This window comes from Ctenopharyngodon idella, chromosome 10 (assembly GCF_019924925.1).
Source record: "Ctenopharyngodon idella isolate HZGC_01 chromosome 10, HZGC01, whole genome shotgun sequence".
NCBI lineage: Eukaryota > Metazoa > Chordata > Actinopteri > Cypriniformes > Xenocyprididae > Ctenopharyngodon > Ctenopharyngodon idella.
Genome location: NC_067229.1, coordinates 15,189,660 through 15,210,518, shown reverse-complemented (window position 1 = coordinate 15,210,518; position 20,859 = coordinate 15,189,660). Strand labels below are relative to the sequence as shown.

General features: G+C 37.2%; 1 long non-coding RNA gene across 1 annotated transcript in view; it reads left to right on the top strand.

Annotated features, from left to right (window-relative positions):
• LOC127521117 (uncharacterized) overlaps positions 1–20,140 on the top strand; it is a 147,999-nt gene extending 127,859 nt beyond the window's left edge. The window contains exon 5 of the long non-coding RNA XR_007932279.1: positions 19,677–20,140. This is a non-coding gene — a long non-coding RNA (uncharacterized LOC127521117). The remainder of the gene's footprint in view (positions 1–19,676) is intronic.
• Positions 20,141–20,859: the final 719 nt, after the last annotated feature.

Here is a 20,859-nt window from a genome sequence, read left to right as displayed (position 1 = left end):
GTCTTTCCTTTTATATTTTCTTCTTGTTTTACCTTTGGATATATTTGAAATAAAAGCCTATTTTCAAAAAACAAAACAAAAAACAATATTCTTACTAAATATAAAGCAAATAATATAGATCTTGGCATTCCCGTGAGAAGTTGGCATTGCAGAAATCGTTTTCCCCCTTTGTTCATCCTGTACAGTTGGGAATGAAGAACTAGGTTTATTTTTTATAAAAATAAAAAAAAATCCACACTGACTGATTTTCATCAAATTCGATGTGTGATCCCCTCCATTTACCAGTGCTATTTGAACATGATGGCCAGCAGCAAAATAATACAAAGACAATAAATCAAGAAAAATTCTTTAAAGAATTGTTTCCTTCATCTTGATCTTTTGATCCTTGATCTTTTGGCATATAAGAGGTCTTTGTACCATTAAAGCATCCTGCAAGTTTCATAGCTGCAAGTCCTCCTCCTTATACACAAAGCATTTATTTAATCAAGCTCCAAAAACAGCTCGTTTTGATATTGGGTGATCTGTGACGTTACACAGGCAAAAACATTTGCATATGCTTGCCTCCCAAGCAAGACATCAATAAATCGCATCGCATCATAGGCCACGCCTACTGGCATTCAGTCGCTTAACACCTGACATTTGCCAACACTAGATGTGAATGTCGCTTCAAAAGCAAATAGAACCCGTTATAATCATTGATGCCGTCTACACTAGACACCGTATACAGATGTGGTTTAATTTCTGACATACTCCATACACTTGAGTCTGCTGACAACAGGACAAGTGGAAGAGTAAATGGAGCTGTAAAGGAACGTTCGGTTTGACGTGTCCTGTTTAAACAGCTCATTTGCTCATTTTCATTAGAGACTTCAGAAGAATACCAGCGTCAGGAACAAGTGGATGGTTTATTTTTATGGTGTCATGGATCATGTTCGGAGAATTTGACTGGAGAATGTCTTGTAAACGAGGCACAGTGTAATGGAGAGTTCGCAAAGAAACTTTTGTTGACAGATGAAGCAGTCAACTTAAGTAAATGACTTCATAATGCTTTGTCTGTAAATTATGGTTTTCCATATATATATATATATATATATATAAAACTTTATTAAAATTATAAGTGAATCTCTAAGAACATATTATAACAATATTATTATTTCTTAAATATTAAAATTTGCATGCATTGTCAACTCTGTTAATTAAAATGAATAAAGTCTGTTTGGTCTTGCTTTGAACTTGTGTGTGTTCGTGTACTATGAGGGTCTGTGATATTTACGGGTTCTTTTTGTCCTCACCAAGGAAAGCAGGAGCTCACACTAACCTTAGCAAAACAAAGCTCACACCTTTTTCTTTCCACTCTGGGGGGTTTTGACCAAAAAAAAAAACAAAAAACAACCTCTTAGACAAGTGCATTAGGTGACTAGGGTTTGTACCTACCTGTAATCATCATTTATCAAGCAGGAAACCAAAATGTTCCTCAGCTATAAAACTCCCCCCCCCCCCCCCCCAAATTTACAAATATGAGTTTATAATTATATATACATATCTATATACAATTCATAATTATGTTTACTCATAATGCATAATTACACACACACACACACACACACGCACACACACACACACAGACACACAACATCTTGTATGAAATATCTACTTTTAATTGATAGAATTATCAAAAAAAAAAAAAAAAGCTTATTTTTTCAATAAAGTTGAAGTAAATAAATTTTAAGTAAACTGTAGCATTTCATTAAATTATTTTTTATTCACGAAGTTCGGGAGGAGCACGCTCAGATAATTAACCTAATTAAGCGCATTCAGTTAATCAACTCAATTAATGAGATAATAGGTATATATACACCAGAGTTCTTCATGTTTGTTGACAGTTTATCAGCATCCCTCCACCACTCCATCTCCTCACTTTTAGCTCTATTCTAACTTTAGTTCATGGCTGTAAAACCTAAAATATTTCTACCATATTTTTTACAATAAAGTACTGACAACCACTGCTGCCAGTTTTTTTTACTGTAAACTTTATCTCAGAGCCCTGAAACCTAAAATATTACAACTGTTTTTTTTTTTTTTTGTTTGTTTTTTGCAGTAAAGTACTTCAACCACAACTTCCAATTTTTTACAGTAAATTTAAGTTCAATGCCGTAAAACAAATATTGCTACCATATTGTACGGTATTATTATTTATGGTAAAGTACGGTAAATGCTAAGGTTTTTTTACAGTGTACTTCCAAAATCTGTACATTTAACAGTATTTTACTGTAAAATTATATGAAATATTCTGTGAGATCGTTTACAGTTTTTTACCCCATATAGTAAGGGTAAGTCTTTTACCGGTAACACTTTATTTTACAGTGTCCTTGTTACACGTTACATTTAGTTACTATAGTAATTACTATAAATTATGCATAATTATACACATCTAGCCCTAAACCAGTTATTTGGTGTGAAAAGTGGACATGCCTTTGAGATTCCTCCCATTTCATTTCTCCCTACCCATCCAGTTCTCCTAAAGATGTCAGGTTCTTTCTGTCAGCTTTGAGGTGAGTGCAGTACTAACCTGCGAGGCAAGAGTTGTTCAATAACAAATGTAAGTCTGCACCAGTCAGTCAGAACCAAGTGTTGCCTTACAGGTTCGGTATCATCAGACAGCGAGAGGTCAGAGTTGAGGCAGCCGGTGGATTTATGAAAGAAGAGATAAACCTCCAGTTGCACCCTGGGGTCCCCCCTCACTGCCCCCCTCCTGTGGGAAGGTGTATCTCGGGTTAGATGAGGTGCCTTCCCTGCTGACTGACAAGCCTTGGTGTCTTAAAGAGTTCTGGAAATAAGAGAAAGAGAGAATGGATCAATGAAGTCAAGCGACGGTACTTTTTCTGCGCACACCTGCTGCGTACGCATTTATTTGTGGAAGTATGGTATATGAGATTGTGTGCATCAAAGTCAACATGAAACGCCACTTGCAAACCATTTTATTTCTGTAATGTGACATGTCTGATTTAAACGCAAATACGGAAAAAATGTAGAATGGAATCAGGAAAAAAGTAAATCAGGTCAATTCTGATTTTATGACTTGAAATGTGTTTTAAAGTGTATTTATATGACTGTGTGTTTCTAACTGCTCCACTTCCGATGACCTGCAGAGTCCGTCATCTTGGCCATGTTTGATGAGTTTGACCGCAGTGAAACCATCTGAGCGAAAAGGTCGTAGGGGTGATCTGGCTGAAATCTCTGCCTTTCTCTTTCAGACAGGTGAATCATTCATGTTAAGTGACAACAGGGGCAAGATGAAGAGTACAATATACAATTTTTATAAGGGCACTTTCAAAGTTGATGTCACAGTTATGACTTTATTTTGCCTTAAATAATGAGAAAATAAATGTTAGTACTCACCTGCAGTCTTTATGTGTTAATCTCTCTAATGGGGTCCAAATAAAAAAGTGAAAAAAAAAAAAAAAAAACAAACAAACAAAAAAAAACTCTAAAACACACACAAAAATAAATATTATGACCATTGTGGTGCCATGTCCACAAAAAAAGGAACAATTATATATATATATATATATATATATATATACACACACATATATATATATATATATATATATATATATATATATATATACACACATATATATATATATATATATACACACTGTAAAACATGTTCATAATTTTAACGGTAAAAGGGTTACACTTTTTTTTTTTTTAAGGTGTCTTTGTAACAATTGTAACCAGTAAAACACTGTAAAAATGCAGTGGAAAAAACATACCCTTACTATATGGGGTAAAAAACTGTAAACAATCTCATGGGACATTTAATATAATTTTAGAGTAAAATACTATTAAATGTACAGAGTTTGGAAGTACACTGTAAAAAAAAAAAAAAAACCTTATTGTAGCATTTACCATACTTTACCATAAATAATAATACTGTAAAATATTGTAGCAATATTTATGTTGTATGGCATTGAACTTAAATTTACGGTAAAAACTGGCAGCTATGGTTGAAGTAATTTACAGCAAAAAACAAACAAACAAACAAACAAACAAAAAACCCAGTGGTAATATTTTAGGTTTTTCGGCTCTGGGCTAAAGTTTATGATAAAAAAAAAAAAAAAAAAAAATGGCAGCTGTGGTTGAAGTACTTTACCACAAAAATTAAGGTAGTAATATTTTAGGTTTTACGGAACTGAGCTAAAGTTTATGGTAAAAAACCGGCAGCTGTGGTTGCCAGTACTTTACCATAAAAAAACATGGTAGAAATATTTTAGGTTTTACAGCCATGAACTAAAATTTACTGTAAAAACTGGCAGCTGTGGTTACAAGTGTTTTACTGGTTTTTAAATGGCAAAACACACTCACTTGCACGTATTTGAGAATTGGAATATCATACAGTTGATGACATGGTAAGCAAGTTTGTGAATATTTTGAATAAAAAAGGAGAAACGAAATAAAATTGATACATCTGTCATAGTGTTATTGTGGCTACGGTGTGTGAGAAACGTTTAAACTAATGGTCACGTAAAACAAAAACAAAAAAAAAAACATTCTGAATATTTTAGCTAGAATATTTTAAACTCACACGTGAAAGGGTTAAGTTTCATGGCTTTGAACTTCAATTTATGGTAAAAAAAACAAAAAACAAAACAAAACAAAAAACACCTCTTTACCATAAAAAAAAATGGTATTACAAAATAATTTGTCACATATGTGTACAAAAGCTGTGAATTAACAGAGGTTTAGAAGTTTTATTGAAAATAATAAAGTTTGATGTCACCATTATGGTAATCAGCATTTGTTTTAGTTGGGCTCTTCGAACATTAGATTTTCTCTGGCTGCTGTAACTTGTGTATATAAAACATATTCGTTATGCCAAGAAAATCAGCATGAGAGCCAGCAATGACAAACAGATAATCTGAAGGACTTTAAAAACACATTGTACTACTGTATCATTTAAACAAACACAGACATCAAGTATCAGCATATGAATCTCAACAGTGACAATCAACAAAATATTTAGACAAAACTCTGAACATCATGAAACAAGCTACTAAAAAGTCACAACAAAAGCAATAGCTAAAAATACAAGCAGATAATAATAATAAAAAAAAAATACTAAGGCAATTCAACTGAATTTTATTCATGGTCCAATGCATCCTGGGAGCCATGGATGAGTTTTGATTGGTTGATTGGCTCCCATCATGCACTGCAGCATGAAGCTGTTTTATCATTACCACTGTTGAGTTTCAAATGCTGATTCTTAATGTCTATGTGTGTCTGAAAGATACTGTACAGTAGTTCAAAACTTTTTAGTGCACAATGTTTTTAAAATTCTCCAGATTATCACAACACTGCTGGATCTCATGCTGTAGAATCACAGGGCTACTATAATCAATAATGTAAAATTAATGACCCGTATAACTAAAGATAAGAATCTACATGAAATCAGTGAATCAGGCCACTACATGATGATTATGTCATCATCAATACCCTGTAGCCCTCTGGTTCTACATGACAGACTGGAAAACTGGGTCGGGCTTTCTGGGATGGTCCTAAAATTGTTCAGGTCATACAAGGGAGAGGTTATTATGCAAGTATAGGTGACCATAAGTCTGAGTGGAAATCCATGACATACGGAGTCCCTCAAGGCTCAATTCCTGCACCACTCTTGTTCAAACTGTATATGCTCCCACTGAGCTAAATAATGAGGAAGAACCAAATTGCCTATCACAACTATGCAGATGACACCCAGATCTACTTAGCCACTATCGCCTAACGACTGCAGCCCCATTGACTGAGCCAAAGCAATGATAAAGTTAACAGTTATATGTGCCAAAACTTTCTTTAGTTAAACAAAGACAAAACTGAAGTCATTGCATTTGGAAACAAAGTTGAAGTTCTCAAGGTAAATGCATATCTTCACTCTAGGGGTCAAACAACTAAAAATCAAGTCAGGAATCTTGGTGTGATTATGGAGTCAGACCTTAGTTTCAGTAGTCATGTCAAAGCAGTAACTAAATCAGCAAACTATCATCTCAAAAATATTGCAAGAATTAGATGCTTTGTTTCCAGACAAGACTTAGAGAAACTTGTTCATGCTTTCATCACCAGCAGGGTGGACTATTGGACTATTGGTGGACTCCTCACTGACATTCCCAAAAGACCATAAGAAAATATGAACATACCACACCAGTTCTCAGGTGTTTACACTGGCTACCAGCTACATTTAGAATTGATTTTAAAGTATTATTACTTGTTTATAAATCACTCAATGGCTTAGGACCTTAATACATTGCAGGTACGCTCACTGAATATAAACCTAACAGATCACTCAGATCATTAGGATCACATCTGCTAGAAATACCAAGGGTTCACTCAAAGCATGGCAATCCAGACTCAAAACACATCTTTTTAACTGTGCATTTACTGAATGAGCACGGTGCTACGTCCAACTGCACTGTATTTTATTTTTGCATCCTCCCTTTTTATTCTAAACTGTTTTAATATATCATTTTTTTATTCTCACCTTTTATTGTTATTTTTATTTCTTTTGATTATTTTAATTCCTTCTATGTAAAGCACTTTGAATTACCATTGTGTATGAACTGTGCTATATAAATAAACTTTCTCTTGGCTTGCGACTTGTCTAATAAACACACAGTTACAGCAGCCAAAGAAAAACTAAAAGAGCCCAACTAATCCAAACACTAATCACCATAACGGTGACTTCAAACGAAACTATTATTTTAAATAAATCATCAACATCTAAACCTCTGTTAATTCTCAATAAGAACTTCTGTAGACATATTACAGAAAAAAAAGTCAAACTGGTTAGTATTAAGTGAAGCTGGTAATGCTGTTTGTGGACTTGTTTAATCCTCCTCTGCTGAGATCTTGAGAGATTTAATGTCTTCTTTTATCTTCAGTTGATTTCATTTAAGGCTATGGCTGGAAGTCAGTTGTAGTTCTTGTGTTTCTGCTCATCTCTTCTCTTTTTTTCTGTTCTTGTTGTTCCTGTAAATTGACATTCCCAGAATTCCCTGTGTGACACTTCACATTTGATGTTATTTTATTGAAATAATCATGTTTCTTCTTAGTTTTTGTTATCAATTATGTACATTTGGGGTTTATGTTGCATCATATGTCATTTAAAGAATGTTTATCACATTATTTTAGAGTCATGTATGTCAAGATGGTGTTTAGTATTGTGTGTATGACACTGTGTACCTTCTAACATGTGCCTCAGCTTGTAGAAAAATAATTGTGGTGAACTTTGAATCATCATGTGGTTTTCTTTTTTACCACTGGTATTATGGTGGTTATCAGTATATTACAAAGATATACAGCAGATTTTACTACTTTTGTGAAATGGAATGTTTTATCAATTAGCGTAAAAACTAAAAGGCTACTACTGTATTTTTACAGTAAAGTACTGGGAACCACAGCTGCCTTTTTTTTTTTTTTTTTTTTTTTTTTTTTTACATCCAAACAAAAACCTGTAAAAACAAATGAATAAAATGATCATGGTATCATGTCTAAACAAACACCACTAGTGAGTGTGAGACCACTAGTGAAAATGCTTCTATCAGAATATAAATATGAATTCTTAGTATTTGGTTTGTCTCATTTAGCTCCAGCAGCACCAGAACTGACATGATCAAAACCTGATGATCATGTTCTCTGGCATGATTTGGGAATGTTCAAAAGAGTATCTTGAGCTTCAGTAGAATAACATTATAAATCTCATCAGCTTTTTTCAAGTATGATACCGTTTTAAATGCCTCGTTGCTACAGATACACTCATATGAGATGGCATTTGAAAGCGGGAGGGAGTTTACTTTCTGTCAGCGGCTCTGTCAACTGTGCCAGGAGCAGCTTGGGTCATAAATATTAATTCTGCTATGTGACATGCACTTGATTAACTGAAAGTGGACATTGGTAGGTGAGCACTAGCCATAGCAGGATTAGCATTTGCGCATTTATTTAGTAAAGTGCCAAATAAACAAATTGGCTTAGGCTTGTTCCAAGTCATTATTTTATGTGACCGTCTACACTGCGGAGAGAGACAGTAATAGAATCGAACATTGCTTATGAAAACATACTGATATACACTGACAGTCCTCATATTCGTCAGGATACTTCAAGGATTTCTGAAGAAGAATATGACCATTGGGGTACAATGTCCACAGAAGAAGAAAAACAACAACATGATTAATGGGGGATTGGCCAAAAATGCACCTGCACATTTAATCTACTAATAAAGTGAAAATGAAAATTAAGTGAAAATAGAGATGAAAATAAGTGTTGATTGTTGCATTAAATATATATTTCTGCTCGTTGCGTTATACCTTTTACACGTTTTACAGCGTTGCGCACTATAACCAATCACACACAATTCTGTTGACATTATAATTGCAATGGCCAATCAGAGGCATTCAGATTAGTCATCGCTGAAACCAGAGTTTTGTTCAGTGCGCGAGCTGAACACAGAATTCTGACTGAATTCTGCACTCCTGTCAATACTCTCAATCTCATCATAAACTGATAAACATAATGTGCATAATGTGATGATTGTGCAATGTAGCCAATCACAAACATATCTGATGATTTCTTGAACGCATTGGCTAAAACTTTTTTGTCCATTGCTGAGATCTGCACACTCAAATCCTCTCGTTATAATTCAACTTAAAAAAAAAAAAAAAGTATTGATATTATGTAGGCTAAATAAGATATTCATTGTACAGTCAGCTTAATCGACTAGCAGAACTTTGTGAGATTGCGATGATTTAAGATGAGTGACCGCTTATAAGCAGTAGTTATAAAGGGAGTGCTTTTGCGCTTTCTAGGCGATAAAATTCATTCAGAATTTGAAGATAATGTATTTTTTTGCTGCATTTGGTAAGGCAATGATCAGGTTATTTATTATTCGAACTGGCTGTTCAAATTATAGTGGTTTGTGAATAACTACTTTAAAAACAAGAGCGTTTATGCTGGGATATGTAGGTTGCTGATAGGCAACACGTAACTATTTCATTCTATTTAAATGAGTTTTTATGGAGGAATCGCATCTAGCCGTACCCTAGAGTTGGTTCACCCTCCGCCTCTGACTCGGTTGACTGGAAGATGATTTGGATGGCGTGATGACTGGAAGACGACTTGAATGGCGGGATGACATGATGACTGGAAGACGACTTGGATGGTGTGATGACTGGAAATCGACTTGGATGATTGACTTGGATGACGTGATGACTGGAAGACGTCTTGGATGACATGAAGACTGGAAGACGACTTGGATGACATGAAGACTGGAAGACGGCTTGGATGACGTGATGACTGGAAGACGACTTGGATGACCTAATGACTGACTTGGATGACGTGATGACTGGAAGACGGCTTGGATGACCTGATGACTAGACGACTTGGATGACTGGAAGACGACTCGGATGACTGGAAGACGACTCGGATGACTGGAAGACGACTCGGATGACTGGAAGACGACTTGGATGACCTAATGACTAGAAAACGAGGTGATGACTAGAAGACGACTTGGATGACATGAAGACTGGAAGACGACTTGGATGAAGTAATGACTGGAAGACGGCTTGGATGACGTGATGACTGGAAGACGACTTTGATAACCTAATGACTGACTTGGATGACGTGATGACTGGAAGACGACTTGGATGACCTGATGACTAGACGACAAGGTGATGACTGGAAGACGACTTGGATGACTGGAAGACGACTTGGATGGCCTAATGACTAGAAGACGAGGTGATGACTAGAAGACGACTTGGATGACATGAAGACTGGAAGACGACTTGGATGAAGTGATGACTGGAAGATGACTTTGATAACCTAATGACTGACTAGGATGACGTGATGACTGGAAGACGACTTGGATGACTGGATGACTAGAAGATGACTTGGATGACATGAAGACTAGAAGACGACTTAGATGGCGTGATGACTGGAAGATGACTTGGATGACGTGATGACTGGAAAACGACTTGGATGTCATGATGACTAGAAGGTGACTTGGATGACATGAAGACTAGAAGACGACTTTGATGGCGTAATGACTGTAAGACGACTTGGATGAAGTGATGACTGGAAGATGACTGGCGATCGACTTGGATGAGGTAACAGCAGTAGCTAGCAAGGTAGTCAGGAACATAAAGCAGATAAGTAACAAGGTAAGTAGTCTGTAGCATCAGACAAGGTCAGACAATAACTGAGAAGTATGTGTGCTCTATGTGTGCTCTATATAGTGCCTTGCCTTGTTGATGAGGGCTAGATGAGTTCCAGGTGTGCATAGTTAGGTGCCAGGGAGGATGATGGAAAATGCAGTCTGTGACAAGACTGTGGTATCATATCAACAAATTTGGTCAAACAAACAAACAAACAAACAAACAAACATGTTCAAATTTATACTTTTCCTTGAATAAGTTCCATGCCTCAGTAGTAAACTGCGGGCCGATATTGCAAAACACCTACTCCGGTATTCCAAATCTAGCGAATGTGGCTTTCAGTCTGTTTATCCCCTGCCCTGTTGTTGTCGTTGGCAGATGAAGAATCTCTATGAAACATGAAAAATAACCCGATACAATCAGATACATCTGACCCTTGTTCTTGTAAATGTCTATAGCCGCACGCTGCCATGGCCTGTCAGGTAGTGGGTTTGACTTCATTGGCTCTTTTCTTTGTGTTCTCCTGTTTTCACGACAATATGTGCACACGTCAATTTTGTTTTTCATATTTAATGATATACCAGGCCACCAAACAGATAAATTTTCTCTTTCTCTGCATTTTGTTAACCCTAGATGTCCTTTGTGGATGTGCTCAAGGATGTCCTGTCTCAGTTAACTTGGAATACAGATGCATCTGCCCATAATTATCTGTCATTCCCATATTAACAGTGCATCTTTCACTGAATAAAAGTCTCTGATACATTCCGGTATGTTTCTCACATGCTCGGGCCATCCTTGCTTTATAAACTTGCTTAGTACTATTGTACTATTGTAACTCTTTCAGTCGCTGCTTCGATCAGGCTCAACTTTGATTGTGACACGGGCAAGCTGGCTATGACTGAGTCTACGTGACAGGTTATCTCGTTCAATGTACTTCTCGGTGCATCACCACCTATTGGACTTATTGACAGTATATCTTCCCCGGTGCGTATTCAGTGGTCACTGTGAATCGCATCAGTCTCATTAAAAGTCTTTGATAGCGTACTGGCACCGTGTCTAGATCTTTTTTTAATAATCAAGAGCACGAGATGTTTGTGGTCTGTAATAAGGTGAAATCTGTCCAGGCCTATGAGATACTTCTTGAATCTCTCGCATGCCCAGACCCCAGCTAAGCATTCTTTTTCAGTTTGCACATACCTGGTCTCTGCCTCATTTAACCTTCATTTGACCTGTCCCCATTCAGCTGTAGCAAGACTCCTCCCTGCCTATAGCTACTAGCTTCTGCTGACACTGCGGTAGCCTTTGTTGGGTTGTAGTACGCGAGAACAGGTGACGTCATTAGAGTTTCTTTCAGCTTTTGAAATGCGCTTTCTTGAGGCTGGTTTCATGTCCATGCCACAGTCCCTTTCAATAAGTCAAACAGAGGGGCGCCCACTGTTGCCAGGTCTGGAGTGTAACATCCCATGTAGTTTATCATCCCCAGGACGCGTTTCAGTTCGCACACATTTTTTGCCGTTTGTAGCTCTAAAATAGCCCTTACTTCTCACGGGTCTGGCCTGACTCCTCTCTCGTCTATGACGTGCCCCAGGAAATGCAGCTCTTTTTGTCTGAAGATACACTTCTCTTTGTTTATTTTCAGTCCTGCCTGCTCCATTCTGTCCAGAATGCACCTCAGATGCTCGTCGTGCTGTTCTTGAGTTTTGCCATGAACGATTAGATGTAGATGGCTACTCCCTCCAAGTCTCCTAGTTCATTCATTTGGTGCTGAAATATTTCTAGCACTATGCTAATACCGAATGGCAGGCACTTAAAGCAGTATCTTGCAAATGGTGTTATGAACGTAGTGAGGAGACTACTCTCACTGTGCAGGGGAATTTGCCAAAAGCCGCTTGTGGCATCTAGTGATGAAAATACTTTGGCAAGTTTGACAAGAATTTCATCTGTCGTGGGTAACATGTACCGTTCTCTTTTTACATTTTCATTTAGTTTTTTCCACGCAGATCCAAGTCCACGCAGATGCGCACTTTCCCGCTAGGCTACATCTGCACGTACCAGTCTGTGGGTTGCGTTATCTTTTCAATTACTCCGTTCTCCTCAATTTCTGCCTTGACTTTTGGGAGTAATGGTAAAGGGACTCTTCTAGAGGTGTGGACTGCATAGGGCTCTGCATTCTCTTTGAGATTTATTTTAACTAGCTCGGTTTTTATTGTTCCCTGTTCACCGAATGCTGCTCTGACTTGCTCAATTCTCTTAACTAAGCCCATCTCTATCGCTTGTTCTCTGCTCAGCAAATTATTTACTGTGTCACCTTCCATGACATGAATTGTAAACTTGAACTTTTTGTCTTTGTACTCTGTGGTTGTTTCAAATTTTCCCAAACAATTTATCCTTCCACCTGGGCTGTCATATCTCGCCTGTGTATGACTCAATTTCACTTTATTTCCCAGTGAGTTGAAAGTCTCTTCATTCATGACTGTCACGTCGGCCCTGGTATCAATTTTAAATGTTACTCGCAAGCCTTCCATGTTCAATTTCACAAACCAAGTCTCTGTATCATCAGCCCCTGTTTTGCTTACAGTTCCCAATGAATTGTCCTTACTTGGTTGAGTGTGCGTTCCTCTTATTTACTGAGTCATTTACTGAGTAACACATACACTCGCAGTGTCCTTTCCTTTTACATTTTCGACACTCAGATTCTGCTGCAGGACATCCCCTGTCTCAATGTTACGTTTTTCCACTCTTTCCGCACCTGTCGCCACTGGTCATTCTATCATTCTTTTATCTCGCTGGTCTCTTTTCATCCCACTTCATTCTCTTTTCAGGTCGTCTGCGTGTAACCTCCTGAACACTGTTCCTCTTGTTGGCTCACCTGTTGAGCAATGTCCTCCGCCTGCCTCACCATCAGCACCGACGTGTTTAAAGTAAGATCTGTCATCAGCAGTAACCTCCTTGAAAGCTCTTTATCTCTGATGCCAACCACAAGCTTATCTCGGATGTTTTCTGTTTCAGTGCACTGAAGTCACAACTCTCTGCTAATTCATAGAGTGCATGGATGAACATCTCTGCCTTTTCCCCTGGCCTTTGTATGCGTTGGTAAAAGCACGCCCTCTCGTGGATGATGTTCTGTTTCGGGATGAAATAGTCATTGAACTTGTTTAGCACGGCATCAAAGTCTTTTTATGCTCGTTTCTCTCGAACATGAACGAGTTGAATATGTTTTCTGTCTCTGGTCCCATGGCATATACGAGGGTACTCACTTGTATCTCGCCATCATCCTCCGTGAGCTTCGTGGCCATCCTGTGCCTCAAAGGTGAAGTTTGTGGGTGGGGCGAATTTGGCCATTTCTATATCTCCACTACTTCTGACACAATGTCAAATAAGTCACTTACAACGACTCTGTTGCTAAGAATTTATTTTATTTAACAGTTCGGAACAGACACAGTCTCACTATCTATTTGCCTCTAATCTTAAGTCACGCCCCCTCTTACTCTGAGCAATTTTTATTCACTGATTAGGTTGTCAATCAACACATGTAATTACTTCCTGAACTTTAAAAAAAGTACTTTCTGAGGGGGAAATTTTTACCCATAACTTCATTTTAGACCCTGGTCCCTGCGGGCAAAACACACCGAGTACCACCCCAAAGTTCCTAGTTCCTGGGGAAAGTTCCTGTGGTGGAAATGCGGCTTTAGCTGTCCAAATGGGGACATTGCATAGACGACAACCTAACCCTAAGCCAACCCGAAAACTTTCTGCATTTTTTACAATAAAAAAAAAAGTATTTATTTTATTTCTATGCTGTTCTTACAAATAAGGATGTCCCCAAAAGGAGATGTTTTTGTCATTTTTAGCTCACTTCTGTGTACAAATTTCCCCCCAAAATATGGTTACGTAGGTACACACACACAGACAAACTTTTGCGGTAGCTACATTAGCGTGCTGTTAAAATCCTCTCTGTAATCTTTTATAATCTATGTGACTTTTGACACGTGGAAATCAATGACCTGTCACTGGGTTTAATGAAATTGTTTGTACTGCAGGAGTACATCCACGTTTCCCGATCACATCAATTGGGTGATATCCGAACACAAGCCACGACCACGTCAGCTGTACTTTAAACGGATCCATATTGATGTTATAGTAAAACGTTGAAGCTTTATTACTTGATTTAGTCAGGTAGAGAAAGAAACAGACAAAACCTGTTTGATGCCAGAATCAATGTCTTAAATTGAACTGAAATTAAAAAAGTTTTGTGCTCCACTAGCACAACTTACTGGTGTTCAGATGCCAAGTGACTAGAAAAACAAAACAACAACGTCCAATGACAGCAAAACAGAAATGTGCCGGGTGATTGGCATGCTGGTTCGTTATAAAACATGACTTCTACAATCAGTTTTCTTTTATTATTTTCTATAAAACGAGGTGCAGAAACCTTGAAGGGTGGCCTCCAATGCGTGTGAAATTGGTTGATTTTTTTTTTTTTTTTCTGAAGCAATTAATTTTTCTGTTCTTCAGGGAATGCTATACGAGAATACCCACACAAACAGTTGTCACTGAGACACAACCAAACAAAACAAAGAGAAAGAGACAGGAAGGAATTTCAAAAACAAGAAGCTATGAGTCTCACAAAATGTGTCATATTTCACCCCAAAACCAAAATAAATTAATATTTTGCATAAACAAATGGCTATTATTAGGACCATTAAGATTTTCTTTTTTTTTTTTTTTTTGCATTGTGCATTTTTCATGATAATTAAGAAAAAAAAAAAAAAAAAAAACTAAATAACTAAATTTAATTAATTCTCATTTTTATATGAGTCAGGTATAATAATAATAATGCATTATTATTGTTATTAAACTTTAAACATGTTTTTTTTTTTTTTTTTTTTTTACAGCTTGATAACAGTCCTTGTCTCACTTTAACAGGCTGAGTTAGAGAAACAGCTAGAGTCTCAAAGGTCATTAAGGGTCATTAAAAGAGTGTTAGTTGTGGTGTAATCATGGTTTGCATCATCTCCGCAACTCTCTTTTGCTCTTCTAACACATGCACACCTTTCCTCAGCTGCTCTGTACCAGGTCTGGAAACCCTCAAATAGGCCATGACAAGCAATTTGCCGCATGGAGATGATGAGAAATAGAGCAGAATATGATTACCTTTGCACATGGGGGGCAAACGCAACTCACAAATACAGGGGGAGGTGAATATGTATGGGCGGAGTTGAAGGGTATAACTGCTACTTGTACAGAAGACCTTGAGATCCCGAAAAACAACAGCAGGGAAGCAAATCAAGTGGAAACACCCTCTGAGAAAGTATGGGAATTTGCAAGCGTCTCACAGGAACGCTGGGCATTTATTCTCTGCTATCTCAGACAAACAATTGAGATATAAAAGATCTCATTGGTGATTTTTCTTTCTTATGGGAGGACTTATGAAAAATTCTCCATTTGGTCTCCATGTCATCTCACTGCTATTTCACGAGTGGTTTCTTATCGGAAGACATATGCAAAAGTCTCCATTTGATCCCCATTTAACCTCTTTGCTTGCTCATTATTAGTGGTGTCTTATTGCAAGACATGCAAAAGTCTTAATGTGACCAATTTGTTTGGTATCTGAGAGAAAAAAACTGAGAACAGGAAGACAAGGTGATATAGCGAACAGCCCCACCCCTTTTTTAAAATAGCCAATAGCATTTCGTTTATATCACAGCTCAGCCAGAGCCGCTGAGCTCGGTAAAGCTTTGGTTTCCTTCTAATCTCTAAGCGTTTATCCTCCTAATCTCCTCTATATCGCTTTAAAATACAGCATTCTGTGCAGAATTTAAATGGGTCCAATACCTTTTGTGGTCTGAGCCGACTCGCGGTCTGCGGATATGATCCACTCTGTGCTCTCGTGTCTCTGGACCAGAGCAGACTGTGCTCGCGCTGCAGCGGTTCACGTGACACTAACGCGAAAACAGACTTCATTTGTGTCAATGGAAAGCATATTTACACTGTCTGAATTGTTCCCTATGTTATATATAGTGCACTATGCACTAAATCTGTGATCCATTTTAGCGGAAGTGAGAGACTGTGGCCCGGTTTCACAGACAGGGCTTAGCCTTAGCCAGGATTAGGCCTTAGTTCAATTAAGGCATTTAAGTATCTTTTATAAATTTTCACTATGTGCATCTTGAGACAAAACAATGACACTGGCATATATTAAGATCTGTCAGTGCAAGTTACTTTCAGTTACAACAGCTCAAACATGCATTTTAGTCTAGGACTAGCTTAAGCCTTGTCTGTGAAACCGGGGGTGTAAGTTTTGAATGCTTATATCTCCTAAATGCGAATTTCGTCATTGTTTTGGAACACACCATCTTATTCATAACCTTAAAGCTAACATATTCATACTAAAAGCTAAAAAAACTTAAATTTTGATTTCAGGGGGACTTTAAATTATCCCAAACGTTTCCAACAATGTTTAAATCCAGAGAAATAAGCAATTTTAGTCTTTGTGTCTCCTGTCAATGACGTCATATCCTGCACTACCCTATATATATATATATATATATATATATATACATACATATATATTTTAATAGACAGGTGAGCAATTGTTTGGATACTTTTATTGACAGAAAACTAATCATTGTTATAGAGCTCAACACGGCTAGTCTTATTGTTTGAATCAATTGTTTTCTTGATTTACCATGAGTAGGGGAGCACGGGGCACAATCTAACGCGGGGTTAGTTGTAACACGCATGGTTTAAATACTTCCACACACGCTAGCATGAAGAAACTTAGCGTATTTACTAGTTGCCATATTGACAATATATATAGAAAAAATTGCACCAAATTCAGAAATCTTTGGGAGATATCACTTAACATTTATTTAACAATAGCAAAAGTAAATTTCTTACTTAAGCTAATTTTTCATCTATATTTTTTGTTTTTATTTAAAATTAGACAAGTCTGATATTATTTTAATCTCCAATCTGTTGTTTAGCAGTTTGGGTAGTTCTTTAATGCTTCACTAACTATCAGAAGACACTAACCAGGTTTAAATTCTAGTTGCGCAGATAGGGTTCGTTGTAACACTGCGTTACAATGTGCCCCACTATTAGAACTATACTATTCTATACAGTTACGATACAACTGGCATAATCAACTTTTATGAATTTCTGTTGATTAACTATGGAAAAAAAGGTGAATAAAGACTGAAAGGAAGAACCTGAACATCCAGAAAATATTATTTCAAGAAATGTTCAGCATTTGTACTGTCTCGTCTATTTATCTCGTTTTCTGTGTGAGCTGTGAGTGGAGGGAGAGGAGTGTTTTTGTTCAGCTCTGTGTTTTTCTGAATGTCTGAATATGTCTCTTCATCTGTTTGCATGCATTGTTTTGACCAGTGCTGTATAGCTGTGTTTTACAGAGTGTTCATTGTCAAACTACAAAATTATTTAAATTTCTAAAAAAAAAAAATGGTATTATTGTATATGAAAAAAAAAATATTATTGTCTTTTATTGACAAAATATTTTAGTTTGTCATGTATATTTTTTAAATTCAATCACATAACATTTTTAGCTGTCAAATGGTCATGTTACAATGTGCCCCACCTATGGGGCATGTTGTCACATTTCACTTCCCTTCTTTCGGGGTAAATAAAGAAAAAATGTATACACTGTATTAATGAAACAAAGCCACATATTTGTACCAGACATGTGTGAAATTAATGTGGAACAAAATAAATTCTCTGAACCCTAAGTAGATTTACACAAACTGAGAAAGTCAAAAAGCGTTAGATTGTGCCCCGCGCTCCCCTACCATGTTTGTACATGCCTCAGAGACAATACTATTTTATCAAGCGGCTAACACTGCATAATCAGAGAGAGCTTTCTCCATCATACAATATATTTTAAATTTAATTGCATGTCATTTAGCAACACCTTCTTTAGCAGTCATCCAGTTTTTATTAATATGATATTCTAATACTGATTTAGATGCAACAAGTCTCTACACCAGCAATCGAACGCACAGAGTAACATTATAACAACTTTCAACACACTAAATGTATTTAGTATGATTGTTTTAACCATGTAAAACAGTGCTGTGTTACGCAACGAAAAGAGAGGAAGCAGCCGACTGCAGCATAATAAAAGCTCCACTGGACTCAAGGCTAGTGTGCATTAGCTCTCGGCCTGCCCTGCTTCATACCACAGTAACGTTAATATCTTAGCTCAGGAGTGTCCAAACTCAGTCACTGTCCTGCAAAGTTTAGCTCCAACTTGCTTCAACACACCTGACTGGAAGTTTCTAGTTTGCCTAGTAGACCTTGATTAGCTGGTTCAGGTGTGTTTAATTGGGGTTGTTACTGAACTCTGCTGGATGGTGGCCCTCCAGGAGCAGGATTGGACACCCCTGTGTTAGCTCATCCATGATCATGACTTCTGCCACAGTCCGTCGGATTCCTTTCCATCTGCTGGAGGTGAAGGAAGTGAAGACGACAACTCCCATGAATCCACGCTCATTCACGGCATACACAAAAGTCTCATTTTGACCTTTGATTAACATCTTTGCAATCTTAGCTAAACAAATGAGATATAAAAGAGATCTTATTATTTTTCATTTTCATTTCATAATGGGAATACATAAGCAAAAGTCTCCATTTAATCTCATTGCTTTTTAGGAGAAACAATTGAGATATAAAAGAGATCTCATTAATGATTACTAATGGGAAGACATATGTAAAAGTCTCAATTTGATTTCCATTTAATCTCAATGCTTTCTAGGAGAAACAGTTGAGGTCTTGTGATTATCTTATGGAAAGTGACAACAACATCACGTTCTACTGCTTAAAAATAGAATGCAGTATGCCAGTCTGAACATAGCCCACCTCTCTCTCATTTGCTTTTGTTCTTTCACTTTCACTTTGTTTTTGTTTTTTTTGTTTGTTGTTTCTACAGTCTCTCTTTGCCTCCAGACACTCTATCTTTGAGTTTCTCTAGGGAGTATTCGACTGAACCGAAGGGTCTGTTGTTCACAACTCCTCCTCGTTGCTAACACATTTACACTTTGGCAGAGCTCTGATCAGTTACTGACAAACACACAACGCTTTACACAGTCCTGCTGTACATACAACAGAACACACACAATCCGCTGCAAACGCTCCCTGTTTTAATAATAAAATGGTGTACAGCGCAATGCCTTCAAAGCTTTGTTTCCAAAGCCATTCCCCGCGCAAAATCAGCCGTGAAAGGCAATATATTCTGATTTCCCATGACAGAACGAGCTATTAAAAAGGAATACAGACAAAGTTTCTGTAATTTCAAGTTTTCCCCAACACATTCGGGCTTATCTTAGCTAAAAATTCCCTTTAGTTCGAGCATGTGTGTGTACACATGATTTGGTGTGTGTTTACTGACAATATTGTTTGCGCCAATCCATGTTAAATGTCTACAAATTTAAATACAACTCACTTTCTCTACTTTCTCCCCAGAGGAAGGAAGAAGCTGTGAAGTTCAAACCGCTAAACCTCTGCAAAGCCCTATGGGTTGCTTATCAAGAGCCAAGAGAGGAAAGAGTGACTGGCTCTCAGTGTGTGTGTGTTACCGTCTGCAGAGATATTTTGAGGAGAAGCGGTGCCTGGGAGATTTCCAGCATTCACTCACAGGGATCTACTCCAAATGATGAACAGAAAGTGCTGCTCTCTAAACGACTCAAAACCTCTTGAAGTCCCAGAACCACTGGCAAAATAAATGAATAACATAAGAAGAAACTTCAATACTTGCTTTATTTACCGCAATACTTCTTTACTTTCTCATACATGGGGGATAACACATAATATTTCTCATCATAAGTAGAAAAATAGTGCCCAAGTTGATACCCATTATTTACGAATCACCACAACACTCTATGTCAACTGGATCGGGCCAGAATCGGGCGGATATCATGTAGTCTGAGCCCGGCATAAGATGGTAAGTACATACTTCTGAATATGTTGTAAGACATGCTACTACATCTTAGGTCTGTGTTTTAAAAGTGTTAGCATTTAGCATTATTAGCTAAATACATTTAAGATTCATACATGTTCTACAACAGTCCCAAAACTTCTGTATAACATGGAATTGTAGGTAATGTTACTTTTGGTGTACTGTTGCGTTATGTTACACTAATCTCAGGCACACATATTACATTATATGGTACAGATAGTATGCAAATGGAATTTAGTCAATAAATTAAACAGCATTCACAAATAATTTCCACACTGTACCCATTTGTTGAATCTCAAGCATTTTTTTCTGTGGAATAATATGCAGTGCTGAATCATACACAATAAGACCAGGAAAAGGGTATTGTGAAAGTAACTTGACTTAATTATGATTTCCTGTTGATTTTAAATACATCTTACTTTGCTGAAGGACATTTTGGGATAGGTCTCCCTTAAAGGATTAGGCCACTTTCAAATAAAAATTTCCTGATAATTTACTTATTTACTTATTCAACTTAAGGAACGAACGTGGCGCCAGTTCCGTTTTTTCCGTAAGTTGAATAGGGAAGGCGTAGGACATTTAGCGTAAGCTTTTTGAAGAATACGGAATCGCATTCTGGTGGAAGCACTTGTGATGCGATCATTTGTGCCTATAAAGCATATACATTTTGATTTTTTTTAGAAAATGACT